Below are 15,000 nucleotides of genomic sequence, written 5' to 3'. Positions count from 1 at the left end.
ATTTTTCAAGTCCCTTATTTCGATCGTTCATTCATTAGAACTATCGGGCTCTATTAGTAGTTTCATTTCGGTGTAAGTTATGTTTACCACAGTGAGTAATTTTTCACTATATGTAATGATCATTCAGTACACGTCTCAGAAAACAAAAAACGAAAAGTAATTTGTTTTTGAATGAAACGATTTCAGTGGTGTCCCTCGCAAGTGAAATCCGATAAATCAAAATGATTCAACTGGGTTGTCCTCCGAACATCCAGAATATAGACTACCACCCCCCCTTTATACATATCATACAACAACAACAAGAGACTGCGCCAAGTTTCGGCAAGTTGTCACTGAATGCCTGGTAACGGCCTTATGATGCTGTTTGTTGTGAAAGGAGTCGGGGATGGGGGGTTGTGGGGTGGGTTTAAAAGGGTAATTAGCGTGTCCCAGGAAGGGTTTGGGAGGCTTCAGGGGAATGTTATATCGTCCCCAGAGGGAATCCTTGTCCCCTAGAAAGGTGTTAGATCCAAATCAGCTTTAGATGGAACGGTCTTATCGTAGCAGTGGTGAGAGAGAAAGGGTGTTATTACAATGATCGTTCCTCGTGTAACCACAGTGTATAATGTGATATTGTGGGGACTTCCTTGAATTGAATATACGATGTTCCGCGACTGTTCAAACTATAATCGGGAAGATGGTTAGGTACACAACGAATCAGATAATTTGAATGGTTTTACTATAAGAGTATGTTCGTAAATTCTTCCTCCTTACAGCTTTATCCTTATTCGGGGTCGCCGTTTTTAATAAGGTTCGTAAATTAATCTGTTCAAAAATTCGGAATGAGCACGATTTATTTTTCAAAAAAGATTTATTCAAAGCTAAGCATTTCATTTGAGTATTCCAAAACCCTCAGAAAATAAAATGAAGAGGTATTGTTGACGGAACATGCAAATATACCCCTTATTAAAGAGAATAAAATTTGCGCCGTGAATACTCCAACGAGTGTTGATAACAGTCCGAGTCATAATTACAAATAATTAGTTGCAATTACGGTAATAGCGATACTTGTTGCTGAGGGAACAGTCACGGTGTTCCTTGGAGCCTTTTATTTCCATTTCTTCTTAGAAATGCTAAATCATTTACCAGCCAACAGCATGTTGGAATACGAAGAAGTAATTGCCGTTAGTAATTATGACGCCATAACATAGTTAATTGAAAAGTAAACAGTATTGTAATTAGCCCAAATAATATTTATCAGACACGAACACACCTACCTGGATGAAAATAGTCCGGAATTTTTATCAATAGACATTTACTCATTTCGAGGTTGCTGATATTTCGGCTAACAGGAGGAGATGAGTTTAACAGAATTTTATTCTCTTTCAATGAGAGAGAGAGAGAGAGAGAGAGAGAGAGAGAGAGAGAGAGAGAGAGAGAATTTTATTCTCTTTCAAGAGAGAGAATTTTATGCTCTTTCAATGAGAGAGAGAGAGAGAGAGAGAGAGAGAGAGAGAGAGAGAGAGAGAGAGAGAGAGAGAGCATTCAATCATTCAAAATTATTCCATTTTTCTGTTTTATAAACCCCCCATTTTTCACCTTTAATTTCCTCCTGCCTGTCTTCCTCCTCTCCACCTTTTCCATTTTCATCAGTGAATTATGAAATAGGACCTATAAATCAGGACGTCTCTAAATATCACCGCGAGGATATCTCCCTAAATCCAGCAATTTCTCCTCCAAAAACTTTCTTCGGAAGTTTATATAACGCAGTTGAAGGCACTCGCCGAGATTGGTAATGGTCGTCTTTCCCTTTTTTCTTTTTTTTTATTACGCCTGTTTATTTCGTTTTCGACTTTTGGCTGAGAGCGAAAATAAAACTGAGAGAGAGAGAGAGAGTATTGAGTGCTTGTAAATGCATCTTCTTGACTCTGAGATTAAATCAGCAGATGAAAGGGGATGCTGTTCTGAAGGATATGACTCGGGTAAGATCGAAGTCCGCTGTCTTTACGCCAAACACACACAGACATCATGTATGGCTGTTGAGGCAAGTCGTCGGTCTAGCGAATAAATATAGATTGAAGTTGAAGTTAGGCTGGTGAGGAGGCTTTGAGGTTATATTTGAAATTGATGGATTCAAATTTCAGATGTTGACGACGATGAGATTAAAATACTTTATAATTGACTTGCACTTTGATGTTTTTTTTTTTCTATTTTTTGGTAAGTCATTTCTTTCTGTATTTCCCACTACCTTCAGAGATTCATCTCTTCCTTGTAGCCCATTTTGTTCGTAGTATGGTATTTCCTTAACAATTGAGCAATACCCTGTCATCATCCCTGCAAAGAATTTCAGTCTTTGGAGCAGATGGTCCTACCCAGCGTCTCAAAAGTAGGCTTTAAATGCCATTCATAATCTCATATAAGAAACACGAGAACTGATTATACTTACTGTCCATTAGTGCATTATATATGAGCTCATTATGTTAAGAAAGCAAGTATCATATAATCCTTGGACTGTTCACACATATATAGGAAGAATAGGATGCGGTTCGCCATTGCAGGGAAGAGAGAACGAACACGCACAGCTGTCAGAAAGTTAATGTGATGGAGGTAGCAACAAGTGAGAGAAGATGTGAGCAGAATGACGTGGAAAAAGGCAGTGGACTGAGGACAGGGTCCGGTCAGCAGCAGCAGCTAAGGGAACAGTGATTAGTTAGGGTTTCGACCTCGCCTGTATGGAATATTTCTACCGTCCGAAGCTTTTAGGGTGAGGCAGTGGACGAATACTAATTTGGGAGTGGTGGGGAGAGATAGATAGCAGGATGAGAGAGTGAGCCAGCGTAGAAATGACTGAGTGTGATATATATATTATATATATATATATATATATATGTATATATATATATATATATATATATATATAATGCAATATTTTGGTCATTAGAAATTTAATGCCCTCCACGTGATAAAACTTATTCCTTCCTCAAGTCAGAAATTTTCTCCTCAGTCTTTTGAGTTCCTCTCATTCTTCAAATCATCATATTTTTTTTTTCATCTCTTTCCCTTTTACCTCTCCTTCTTTTCCTTCCTTTTACCCCTCGGTATCACCATCCTCATCACTGTCAACACCATTGACTCGACCATCATCATCACTGCCATGAATGGCTGACGTCCATTTTTCACGCCTTGTTATTTCTCTCCGTTGTTTGTTTCCTTTGATTTTTGTTTATTATTTTTTCTTTCTCTTCTTGCTTTTACTTATTGTGGCTTCTTCCTACTCTTCCTCCTCCTCCTCCTCCTCCTCCATCTACCACCACCTCTTCCTCCTACTCCTTCATCACTTTCTTCTTCTCTAACACCTCCTTCTTCTTCACCACTCCCTCCTCCTCCTCCACCATATCCCCCTCCCACTCCTCCTCCTACTCCTACACCAATTCTTCCTTTTCTTCCTCCTCCTCCTCCTCCTATCATCATCATCATCATCATCATCATCATCGATTTCCACTTTTTTTTTCTCCATTTTCGAAATGTTGGCGTTATCGTGAAAAAATTAAAGAAGACGCTTTTCCATTTTATTTTCCGTAACTTTATTTTTTCATTTCTTATCTCCGTTTCTTCTAACCCTCATCATCATCGAACTTTATCACCATTTCATCGTTATTGACAAGTGCCTAATCAGCCTTCATCAAAATATATCACCTTTTCATCAGCCTTCCCAAAAAACGCTTGAAAAACTCAAAACAATGAATTAAATCCGACCCAGTGGGTAGAAAGCGAAGGAGTTTAGGAGTTTGTCATCTCCAAATAAAAGTCTCGAGTGCGAAGTTTAAGTCAATATTGACGGAGACGTCGGACTGTTGTGTTCCGGAACACAAACACATCGGAAATGTAATCAGCTGATATTGGAGAGTGGTTGGTTTAAGGTTGTTCACCTTATTACAGATCTTATACAAAGTTTTTTATTTTTTTCTGTGTTCTTTGTACGTAAGTGCGTTATGGGTACTTGTGTGGTACATGTAATGATTGGTACACACAGACAAATTATATATAGTTTGTGTGTGTGTGTGTGTGTATTATGTGTATGTGTATGTTTAAAACATCACAGTAGATGCACGTGACTTCATTAAATAAGCGAATACCACAGGAAAATGATAGGAAGAAATCCAAGTGCTTTCGTCTTTACTAAGACACATTGTCAAGGAACGAATGATAACTTGACAATGCCGTAGTAAAGACGAAAGCGTTTGGATCTCTGCCTATCATTTTCCTGTGGTATTCGCTTATGTATATGTGTGTATGCGTGTATATATACATATGTGTGTGTGTGTTTATTGTATTGTATTGTTTTGTTTTGTAATTAAAGCGCACACACCTTTTTGAGTAATAGTCTTTTGAGGCATTTAATTACTTATGCAATTTATCAAACCCACGTTAATTGTCAAGATTATGAAGAAAACCCTCAATTTATGCACAGTGGTGACGAGTTCAAATTAAAGCACTAACTGACGTAAATAATTTTAGAATTCACACCCACCAAAGTAACAATTTCCCTCAAAACTTCGAGTTAACCGAACGTGAGCGCTTTAATTGCTTGATTAATTAACTTCGCGTTCAGTCCCTCGTATGCATTTCTGACGGGATGTAAAACATCCCAAGATGTCCCTCGCCTTTTACACTCCGGGAAAGTGAAGACTAAAGATCAGTGGATTGGAAATGAGGCCAAGTTTCTGCTTCCAGGCTAACGACTTTATGTGACGATGAAACTTTACAGCAAAAGAAAGAGGAATTTATGCGGGACCCAGATTAACTTGGGTACTTGGGGAACACCGTGACGTCTTTATAGGGAAGGCATCCAGTTCCGCTGACTGGCATAAGTAGATGAAAGTGACTGGCTAATGCTGAAAATTCATCAGAATGTCGATAGATGAATTGGTGTTTTGTTTTTTCTTTTGTGTGGCCTGATTTTGCAAGTTTTGGTAAAACTACCAACTTAAACAATCCGGGTAATCTGTGATGAACAAACTGAGCGAATAATTAGACAGATTAAATTGCTGGCCTAAGTTTTGTATTATCCCTTAGTTGTAAGTAAGTCTCTTATGTAGTAAATGGGGGCGGGGGGCCATTTTTCTTTGCTAATTTTTATATTATGATATAATAAGAAACATTATAATGTGGAATAGAAACGTTACTGTAGTTTTATGATCAATTACATAATCCCAGTACAAATAATTACCCAGGATTTAGGATGTCATTCTCGTTTGACGCTTGTCGAGAACCCCTCCCCCCCCCCTCTCTCTCTCTCTCTCTCTCTCTCTCTCTCTCTCTCTCTCTTCTCTCTCTCTCTTTGACTGGGATTCATCATATTGATTTTTTAATATTCACGCCCGTTTTCTATATTTGTATATGTTCACTTTTCCCAGATTTTTCTTTTTCCGTATATTTTTGGAAACGAAAATACACAATTTTCACTTTTCCCAAAGTTTAAAGGTTGTATGATCATCGTCTTCTGTTTTATTTACTTTCTTTTTGCAAACAAAATCTTACTTTTTTTTTTTTTTTTTTTGGGGGGGGGGGGGGGGAGGGGGGGGGGGGGGGGTGTCTGCTAACAATTACACTCCTTACTTCTGATGTGCCAAAATCGACGACAAATATTGCCCTATTATAAACGTTCTAATTGCCCTTTTATCAGGTCGACATCACAAACAATGATTGCCCGTTTCATAGTCGGCATTGAAGTTGATGCTCTTGTACTCATTAATCAATTAGAAGAGCCCATCGGAACATAGCAGTCATTAATCACGAATTATTGTCGTGTTTTCATTTTGGCATGCGAACATTAATCAAGCTCGTATTGGGTAATTTGTGTTCTTTGGTCATGACAAACGATAGTTTTCATGTCTTTGGCTATCATAGTTATGTCATTCATTCGCATCAGTGGCAAACCTCGCAAATATAAGTCATCATTTGCTTCAGTTGTAATCATCGCAGTTCTATCAGTCATTTACTTCGGTGGTAGTCATTACAATTTGGTCAATCATTTGCTTCAATAATAGCATACATCAAAATTGTCTTTCATTTTCTTCAGTAGGAAACATCACAATTCTGTCATCATTAGCTTTAGTGACAAACATCAGAGTTCTCTTTTTTTTTCTTTTTTTTCTTGGCAATTATTCCAAGTTGTTTTTGGATGTTTCACAAAGTTCATAGTTATCTGATATATTGTTTTTTTATTATTTGTGCAACATGGAACTCGCTAGTTACTGATATCCACAGGCTAATCGTTTTCATATTTGGGGCAAGTTGTAAAAAGCTACCAGGAAAGTTGTTCGTGGAACAATGTCTATACGGTGTTCCGTGCCAGTATTCCTTGATAAATCTTTTATTTTCATATTTCCTAACTTTCAAACATCAGCTCTTCTGGACTTGCTAATTAAAATAAACTTTGCGCTTAACACGTCATTTCAAATGTTGACTCTCCTGCACTGGGTAATCGGTGTAATCATCGTCTCGCGCGCGATTATTGATTAGCATTGCACTGATTAACAGTGTCAGTGGAAAATCTCCTTTAATTAAGTCACTGGAATCATACACATCATCCTTTAGCTTATGAAAACGTGGACTTATTTGTACTCGTTGAAAAGAGGGTTTCCAGAACTTTTAGTGCTCAGTTACGAAAACAATTTAAGTCTATTTTTGTTCTCATAAAAGAAAATCGATGTTGATTTCATTGTTCTCTATAAAGAATACAAATCATTTCCTAATTTATTTTTATTAAAGACAAGAAATTCCCAATTCCTTGTACGTAATGAAGAGAACATCTTATTTTCTCTTTTTGAATTACTGAAGTAAATTATGCCATGCATTTTTTTCCATCGCAAAGGGAATAAATTTAGAATTTCTGGGTGCTGTTAAGTCCAAATACCCAACTTCCGACATAGCCTGTTACTCAAGACATAACTTGATTAACCCTCGAGGCAAATACGGAGCATGTCACGGCCATCATGACAGCGCATGCACCAGCTGTCAGGTTGTTATCAACGGAGGAAAGCGTCGAGTGACAAGGGAAACATTTGCAACGATTAGTGATTAATCATTTGCAAACATTGCCAGCCCTTGTCAGTCTTAATTAGTGCGGAGTTCGGCTGTTTTGTCCCGACTAATCAAAATAAATGTTCACTGTCTCGCGTAGACTTCCTTCTTAGCGTCAGGAATTGAAGGGTAATGATACCTTTATTTGCCCGTGTAAAGTAATACATACAGTAATTATTGTCATGTGTCTTCCCTGGGATGATTTGCAGTTAGAACCTGAAAGGTTCTGGTGAAGATGCAAAGCATTAAAACAATTGGCCTTATATTTTAATAATGAACACCATATTCTGTGGTAGCTTGAGTTTCCAGTCAGTGAATAGGCGTTTATCTTCTGAATAATAATAATAATAATAATAAATATAATTAATAGATAATAATAATTATAATAATAATAATAATAATAATAATAATAATAATAATAATAATAATAATGTGTCAGTATGTTTTCAACGTAAGCTGTTATACTCGTGCTACTCAGAGTTGGCCTCCGTTACAAGTGATGGTTCTGTGTTTTCACTATTGTAGGAATAATTTATATTCGGTTAGTTGTGGGACTCAACCCTTCTCTCTCTCTCATGAAGAATCATTTAAACTTAAATGTAAAAAACAATTCTTTCGTTTGTAAGCCCTTCCTCCCAATGATTCGGTTGAAATGATCCACCCACACTCGTAATGAACACGTGTGACTTTTGTCATTCAGCTTTTCGTTAAATAGAATATTCATTATGTGTGCACTCCTTTTTGATGCCCTCGAATCAAACCTATGAGTGATATAAATATATATATATATATATATATAATATATATATATATATATATATATGTGTGTGTGTGTGTGTGTGTGTGTGTGTGTAATATATATATAGTGTATATAGTATATATATATATATATATATATATATATATATATATATATATATATATATATAGAGAGAGAGAGAGAGAGAGAGAGAGAGAGAGAGAGAGAGAGAGAGAGAGAGAGAGATTTATACATGTTTTTATGTTTGTACTGCATTGAATGGCTTCCCCAGCCGCATCGCCGGGCCATATGGCCCAAATTTCATCAATTCATTCACTGTTGGTACGCACACGCGCGTTACAGAAAAAGCTTTTATCTTTAAAAGGGGATTTATTGAATAAAAACCAGGCGGTTGGCTGTTGCATTTACAATGAAATGTTACGTTCGTGACAAAATAAAAATCGGTATATTCCGACTCTTTTCATAAATCTTAAATTTCATATATAGTACATTAAGCACCTTCATTACAGAGCCGTATACTTTGTCGTGGACGGTATACGCACATCTTGTACAGTGATCAGCCGCTTCGTAAACATTTTTGCTATACTGTAAACATTTAGCATTCTTAAACATTTCTCACTAATAAACACATGTCCTACCCTTCCTTATCTCTTGCTTTATATACGAAACATGTCGTAGATATATTACAGTAATTCATCTTCCTTACTATGACAGTCGTAACTCCTTAATTCCTTACAATTTGAAGGAGAATTTAAAGGCACAGTTCATGTTCATAAATGAGATCTACTACCTTTTCATATTTCTTACTTTTTATTCTTTTTATTCCCTAGAATTTATAGGAAGCAGTCTCTACAAACTTGGAGTTCCTTTGCTGACTCGCTTTTTGTAATACTCTCACCTTTGGTTAATTAACAACAGCCTTTCCTCGTAGATATCTGTATATTTCGTCTAATAGTGTTCTTCCATCATCCTATATGTTTTATTCTATTTCTTGTTTCTTAGTTTCGTGTTTTCACAGTTTTCTCCCGTAGTAATATTTTCAGGTTGTTTGAACAGTCTTAGTTGCTTAGGTTCATTTGCTAGTTTGTGGCCGCGTTTACACTTATCAGTGGGTCTAGAATCCTTGACCAGAATACTCTACTTATTTTACATTACTTGACAAGTAAAACCTCAGAATATTTTTGACTCCAACCATACTAGTTTTCATATTCTCTTCTTCTAAGACAAGTTTACATTTCACAAACTTTTCACCAACCTTTGTTTTAAATTTTTAATATTTTTTATCCTATATATATATATATACATATATATATATATATATATATATATATATATATATATATACTATATATATATATATATATATATATATATATATATATTATTCTCGTAATTACAATCTATTATTGCAACAGCGGTTCATCTATACTTTCTCTCTTTCACCAAACCTTATTTTTTCCCATCGTCACCACCACCATCACAAACTTCTTACAACACTTCCTCTCCACGCATGTAGTCCACTCACTCACTCTGCTGCCTCCCAGTAGCACTCCACCTTTAACCTTTAAAGCATCCAATCCGAATCTGCCTTTACCGTACCCTTAACCTTAGACCATTCTGCGTCAATCAGTTAGTTATACTAGAACACACACACACACACACACACACACACACATATATGTGTGTGTGTGAGTGCGCGTGCGCCGAGACAATCATAGACGTGGATAGGTACCCACGCAATGCACAAAGCATTAGGCATGCAGACAATTGCACAACTACATAATATGCACCTTCACGGACGACTAGTCAGTCTGCATACATCTGTCCATGTGCATTTCTATTAAGCATCAGGAGAAACTTCTTCAAGAAACTAGATGAAGAACTTTTATATATATATATATATATATATATATATATAATATACATATATATTAATATATATATATATATATATATATATATTATATATATATATATGTGTGTGTGTGTGTGTGTGTGTGTGTGTGTCGCATCAACGTTGCTTGCTTCGTCAGAAAATGAGAAACATGTTCCATGAATATTCATGTTCTTTCAATTGCTTGTTTAGAAGTTGTATCGTAACTCCCATGTTTTATTTTTTTCATTTTCCTTGGAGGAAGAAAAAAAAAATTCCCGGCTTTCGTTCTTTCAGTTATAACCGTTTGTCATTTCCCTCTTGTTTCCTCAGGTGGTGTTTTTTTTTCTTGCTGTCTCATTCTTTTTTCTTTCATCTTTCCTCCTCCTTCTCACTTGCAACCTCTTTTTCCACATCTTCACCCCTCTTAATTGACGTTCCCCGAGAGAGAGAGAGAGAAGAGAGAGAGGAAAAAAAACTTTCTCATTTTCGTAGTTAATTTTTGATCATTTTTGAGTGTTTGTCTTGATCTCACGCTCCAGTACGGTTTCACTTTTAATGAGGTGCGATTCCTAATTTAATTCGCAAATATGCTCTGTATTCAGTCGACAAGGGACGCTTTTGTTTAAATTAATGAATTTTTTGCTTTTATGCCTCTATTTATTATAATTTTTTAATGTATATTGGTGAACTCTTCATTATCTTTCTCTAATCACACAGCTAAGGTACTTTGCACGTTTCCTTTACCCTTTTGCATTCCATTTTTATTGATTATCCTTTTGGTAATATTTATTGGTGCGACTTTTACTCACGTTCTTTGCTTCACCGCTGAGGTACTGTGTACGTTCCCGTGAGTCACGTATCTTTTATCCTCTTCATTTTCACATTTTGATTTTCCTGGAATCACCGATATGTTTGCTCGCTGCCACAATAATCTTTTTCTTTTAGGGAATAATCAGTTCTGAATCATTTTATATCTACCGAGCCTTTAAGAAAAAATTTTTTTAATGACAGTAGTTTTCACTTTAGAGGAATCTCACCTCCCCAATTTTTCTCTTATTGTTTTGACAATTTTTCTGTCATAGTTTTGTATGACTTATGGATATGCTTTTATACACATGAATGGTGAAGTGGCAAGCAAGAGTGAAAATTTGTCTTGAGCACGAATGTATTTCGTGGAACCGAGCGAACTTCACAATGCGCACTCTGGACTCCCTGCTTACCAAACCGAATAACTTGTGCCCATGGCGATGTTGGTTACACAGAGGACCACTCGAAGGAGCACGGCGGCACGCATTTGAGAATGTTCACTTTGAACACATTGTAATGGAGTATGATCAATATGACCCGACATCTGACGCTTTATCTCGTTCGGCGGAAGGGGTCACACACACACAGGCGAAGAGAGAGAGAGAGTCAGAGCTCAGTATCTCTCAGCTAGTGCAAGGGCGCGGTCGTGCTATAGCCGGTGTAAGGCGGGCGATGCCGTTTTATTCGGGGGGTGGGAATTGGGAGGAAAACGAAGGGATTTCCCGGAATTCGGCGGGGCGGGGGAAGATCTGGGTCTTCCTTCTGAGGGAGGCCGTGGTGGGGATGGCCTCGGGGGAAGTGGGGAGAGGAAAAGGTTACCAAAGTGAAAGAAAAAATAAACCAGGGGTATTTAGCCGAGGTGCAAGTAATTACGCCGGTTTCCTTCTTTTTCCATCATCTCTCCTTCTTTCAGTTCCTATCTGATACATTTTTCTTCATTCTTGTCCCTCAAGAATTAACGTCTTCTCAGGAAGGAGGAGAAAATAAGCAAGGTATTTTTTTTATTAAGTAAACTGTCTGCTACGTAGGAGTTTCGTTGCAAAATACCAAGTTTTTTTATTTATCATTAAAAAATGATGAAAGTCGGGCACCTGGACATGAACAATGTATCTGAAAAATTTTAAGCGGGTGCTGATAATCGGTGAAAAACGATGATTTTGGTAAAGAATACTGGAAGCATTTGTTATGTAAATTTTTTATGGAAAGGTAATTCGGATGGCTAAGTTAAGGCGTTAATTTTTTTCATTAAGATTTCGGTTTTTGAGTATATAAAAATGTGTATGTATGTGTGTATGTGTGTTTGTGTAGATATATTATGTATGTATATGTGTGCATGTATAAATATAATACATAAGTGTGCGTTTGTGTGTGTGTGTGTTTCAGAATACAAGTGCTTTCCCAATAACAGAAAAAAATGAACGAGAAATAGATAAATAAATATATAATTGCTTCGACACTATCATTAAATCAATAGAAAGTCGCGATAATGGAGAACCACTTCATAGAACACATAGAAGGCTCGACATCTTCTGATTGTATTGGGGGTATTGGGAGTAGTTGATGCAAGAGGTTTCCTTTTAAACGAAGATTAAGGTGAGGAATTATAGCAGTACGTCTCCTCCCCCTCCCCTCGCCCCACCCCCCTCCTCCACCTCACAGAAATGGTGAGTGTGAGGTGAAATAGTAATAGGACACGTATGAGGTAGAAGATATACGAAGGTATTCTGTGGATGGCTTCTCTACGGAATATTGATGACTCTCCAAGTCGATTTGATGGTGTACGAGCTTTTACAGAGAGAGAGAGAGAGAGAGAGAGAGAGAGAGAGAGAGAGAGAGAAAGTATGGCGTCGTTCTCCAAGTAGAGGAAACCCCCATATTTTATGGCGTTAAGTCAAGATGAAATTGGATGGCATTCCAGAATGGGGGAGTCATTATTTCATTACCCGCTCAAATATCGACTTTCTGCTGATTAAGATTTTGTTCTAATCTGAGACACCCTTGTTACAATGCCCTTAGTTAATTAAGAATCCTCGTTTTGTCATCTTTCCGTCGCGACCGAAACGTTGCTATTAGCGTATGCATTAATATCACTTCAGAGTAACCATCCTTTGACCAGGTATTTAATGTATTCTAAGTATAGATGCAATTCATCCTTTTTTTATATAGTGCTACTTTACGTACCGATAACTGACTTTCAAATTCACAAGGTAAAATCAATTTTTAAATTTAAAAAAGAGATTATTTTAGTTGTTAATTGAAAAGATTCTTATTTGTTATCCTGTTCCGTGTTTGCTGGAAACGTGATCTCTACAAAGACAGTTGTTTATATAATACTTCAGTTATCATGCTATCTAACTGCAGGCTCCTCTGGGTGTGGCTTCTTTTAATTACGACATTCAGCCGTCGAATTGTTTTAAAGCTGATATTTGTTAAGATTTGATATGTGGACGTCTGGGAACAAAGGCTGAAAAAACAAAGTCAGTATCATTGACAAGAGGTATTAATTATCTGTTTCTTTTATCAGTTATCGATGTTTTAACGACAGATAGTTCTTATTCAGAGGAGACTTTTGGCTAAGACGAATTTTAATCTTGTCAGTTTTTTATTGTTTAAAATCACTAATAGATCTGTTTTATACGCATGGAAAAATTAAATGTGTACCAAGACAGAAAATTTGACACTTTTTTAAGTATTTATACTCTCATACATGTGTTTGTATTTCTGTGGATGAGTCATTTGTATAGGTGTATGAAGCAGTGTAGTTGGGGAATTTTCCCGCACAGGGGTTCATCCACGATTCAATTGTTAAAGTAATGTTATCAATCACACACACACACACACACACACACACACACACACACACACACATATATATATATATATATTATATATATATATATATATATATATTATATATATATATATTATACTTGCCCTTAAAGCATAAAATGAATACATTCTCTATGCGTTCTTGTTAAATTTAACACAAAGATAATTGCTCATATAAATTATCTTCTATTGTGAACATTATCGTAGACGGTTTTGTATTTTTTGTGCAATAATATTCAGGTTATATCATTATGTTTTAAAATTCATGCAGTGTATTGTACATGTCATCAATTTTTTATTTTATTTTTTCTACATTACCAACAGCACACGAAGTAATATGATATTTTTCATCCTATGATGTACATATTCCATACATTGACATTTCGCTCAATATTTCGTACTTCAAGGTACGTGCGAAATAAGCTTACGTACGAACTCATATTACATACAAAAATACATATGTGTACGTAGGTACCAAAGGCTGATGCATTCCTTCGATAAATTAATAGATTGCTTTTCCCTGGTAAAACAGTGTAAAGTTTATTATCACCACCAGACCTACATAAATGCATGGTTACAGATCCTGCCTGTACTGGTATACATACATATATATATGCATATATACAGCATGTATGTATTTATATGCATATATATATGTATATATATATATATATATAATATATATACATATATATATATATAATAATATTATGAGTACGTGTGTGTAAAATACATTGATGTATTACCCTTTGATAAAGTTTTTCGCTTTCCTATTGCAGCATGAAATGTTATTTCGTGAACTGCAATCCCCAAATATAACGGCAGTGTAGTTTTCCTCCAATAGAAGGAGTTTATTACTTCACAACATTAAGTATCTCAAAAGAGATGATCATGTAATCTAGAGCAGAACATTAGGATATAGATATGTATACACTATTTATTTATATTTATATTCATATACTTGTATTATGTATGTCAGGGACGTGAATTGTCGCGTAACCATATCTATTATTTATGGGCCAAGATCAAAGATGAAAGGAAAGACAGGGCTCAAAGAATGACGCACACAAGTATGCAAATCTGTGCTTTTAAGAGGGGCTTTAAGCCATTACCCCTAACTTGGGGTGATTCCAAAGAACAAAATGAACTCAGTAGTAACTCTGTCATTCAAACTTCAACTGTAGGAGTTTTGGAATAACCCATAGTGTAAAAAGTAACATATTAACAGTAAATTGTTCTGCACCAATCCATCCAAAACCCTAAACCTCCACTGCTCTTCCTCTATCAGTTCTCCTGTCATCTATCTTACTTTCTTATTTAAAATCGAACAATACACGTTACCTTATATGCTAAGTAATATTATGCCCCATAATCCTTGCGGATAAAGGTGATATAGGTGGTCATCTTCATTATTACCTTTGTATGTATACGTACAGTTTAACAATTATCCCATTCCCTCATTCCTCGGGACCATTTTCCTCATCCACACAAACCTTACAAACCCTGGTCAGCCACTCAATCTCATTATTTTAACCATGACACTAACAAACATGAGTGTATATATATATATATATATATATATATATATATATATATATATATATTATATAGTATATATATATATATATATATATATGTATATATATATATATATATATATATA

At 35.9% G+C, this 15,000-nt stretch overlaps 1 protein-coding gene across 5 annotated transcripts in view; it reads left to right on the top strand.

Moving 5' to 3' along the window:
* LOC135200888 (uncharacterized) overlaps nt 1–15,000 on the top strand; it is a 1,536,981-nt gene that overhangs the window by 1,132,035 nt on the left and 389,946 nt on the right. The window contains exon 1 of one of the 5 annotated variants that reach the window (XM_064229629.1): nt 11,135–11,168. The exons of the other annotated variants lie outside the window; for them this stretch is intronic. The gene's annotated coding sequence lies outside the window, so the exon portion shown is untranslated. Of the gene's footprint in view, nt 1–11,134; nt 11,169–15,000 lie in introns of those variants that run through there. 5 annotated transcript variants of the gene reach the window in all.

This window comes from Macrobrachium nipponense, chromosome 27 (assembly GCF_015104395.2).
Source record: "Macrobrachium nipponense isolate FS-2020 chromosome 27, ASM1510439v2, whole genome shotgun sequence".
NCBI lineage: Eukaryota > Metazoa > Arthropoda > Malacostraca > Decapoda > Palaemonidae > Macrobrachium > Macrobrachium nipponense.
The sequence above is the reverse complement of the archived record's forward strand: the minus strand, read 5'-3'. Positions and strand labels throughout refer to the sequence as shown.